Below are 2,030 nucleotides of genomic sequence, written 5' to 3'. Positions count from 1 at the left end.
ATTTTCAATTTAAAAAAGTGTTAAATATTAAATTAATGTGACATATAATAGTAAATTCAGATATCTAAAATATTTTCGCAATTATTAAATATTAAATACCTAATTAGAATTTTATTCAAATTAAAATCCTTTCACGTGTATTCACGTGAAATATATAATTTTCCAAGATTCCTAAACTTATAATAATCACACAAAATTTAATATTCGCCGCCAGGAAGTCTTTTTCGTTCTGTCCTGAGTTAATTCGGAGAGTCCGCAAGATATCATCTCGTGCGATTTCTCTTCGTGTACGTTAATTATATTCGCGAGATACATACCTATGCGTTTATCGTGATTGTTTTTTGAGAATCGCCGTATATTCGGCAGCGTCACTTTGCGCACGTCGGCCGCCTCCGCGACAGAGCCATTTATTGCATTATGCCGCATATCTGATTTGCGTGATGCAGATCGATTTCAGCTTCGGCGTTCAAAATTAGTAAAAAAAAAAGAAGCTTCGCGAGACTCACCGTGGGCGCCAAACAATCGGACTCGTTGCTCGACGAGACGTAATCGAGACCCCGAGATGCGGTTACTTGCGTCGTCCGCACAGCCAGTCGGGAATTATAAGTGGCAGTCTCGATGCTCGACTGCAAAACGCATGAATATGTGTTAAGAAATACGCGTTCATATTGTTAGCGCCGACAGCCCTGTACGTCACCGAGATTACTTACTGACAGAATACAGCTTGATTTGAACGGTCATCGGCTGGATGAACGACGATTCGCGTTTATGCGGATTGCGGCGATTCCCCATTTGCACTTCGTATTCGTCGAGGGCGCGAAAACTGCACTCTCTCGGTCGCAGTTGCCGATTGGTGATCCGACGCAGTCGCGGCACGACCGCGCGCTATTTTTTAAAATTGTGTGATAAGAGACCTATAGCGAAGCGCGATGTGGTTTTACGTAACATTGCTACGTTGTTGTAAATAATAAATAGATTGTACGTTGCATATATTACGCGGTTGATCGTGCACATTTGTCCCCTTATGACTTATCGTGTAGACATCCTGAGCATATATATATATTTGTTGATTGACAAAATTAATTTATTAAAAAGATTTATATCGAAAAAATTAATCAAACTAACTTGTTATAAACTTAAATTATTCGAAGATTTTTTCAACATACATACAGGGTGTTCATAAAGTATTGGACCGTCCCTCTATCTCAGAAAATAGAAGGGAAATTTCCTAAAAGTTTTGTATTTAAAGTTTTTTATCCAGTTAGTATTTTCTGAGATAGAGGGGGGATCCGATTCTTTATGAACACCCTGTATAGTTACTACGCAGAAAATTGTGATAAAATTATTATTCACTATATATTGCAGAAACAATATTTTTTATGTAAGTTACTTGCTTTGTTTAACCGAATATATAATTAATAGTTGCAATTAGCAAGTCATTGACTAAACTTGGAATTTTTCTAAGCAAACTATATTGGGATTTAAAATACAAATAAAATTTAATTGGATTAAAACTAGTTCAAAAAAGCCCACCTCCCCGCCGATTATAATCATCTCGTCCTCTTTTTTTTCCAGACAACAATAATAGCTAATGGCATCAATATGATGACAAATAACGTTAGCTGTCCGTGTTAATCGTGCTGCATCCACAATTTGTGGACAAAACTGTTTTCTCTGCTGAACGCAGCCAATGGACGTGCGGCGTGCGGCGCTAGTGTATGTACGGATGAGTTCGTCGGTCCCACGAAATAAGCCGGGACGGCCGCTCTCAAGCTTCTCGTTCTTTCTGCTCTTTGACTGAGCATTACATACCTATCTTAACCATACCTAACCTAACTTTCTATTTCCCAAGCGGCAAGCACGCGGAGCACTCCAAGCACCGGCCATCGAGTATAGTATATCATACCAACGCCGTCCAACGCACGTGTATGTACAATCGTGGACACATCGGTTGCGACACATTCTTTTTTATAGATTTCAAAACGCACTAATATTTTGCAAATGCGGACCACGATTGGTGTTATACTGTC

The sequence above is a fragment of the Wasmannia auropunctata genome, unplaced genomic scaffold, assembly GCF_000956235.1.
Source record: "Wasmannia auropunctata unplaced genomic scaffold, wasmannia.A_1.0 LD336044.1, whole genome shotgun sequence".
NCBI classification, from domain to species: domain Eukaryota; kingdom Metazoa; phylum Arthropoda; class Insecta; order Hymenoptera; family Formicidae; genus Wasmannia; species Wasmannia auropunctata.
The sequence above is the reverse complement of the archived record's forward strand: the minus strand, read 5'-3'. Positions refer to the sequence as shown.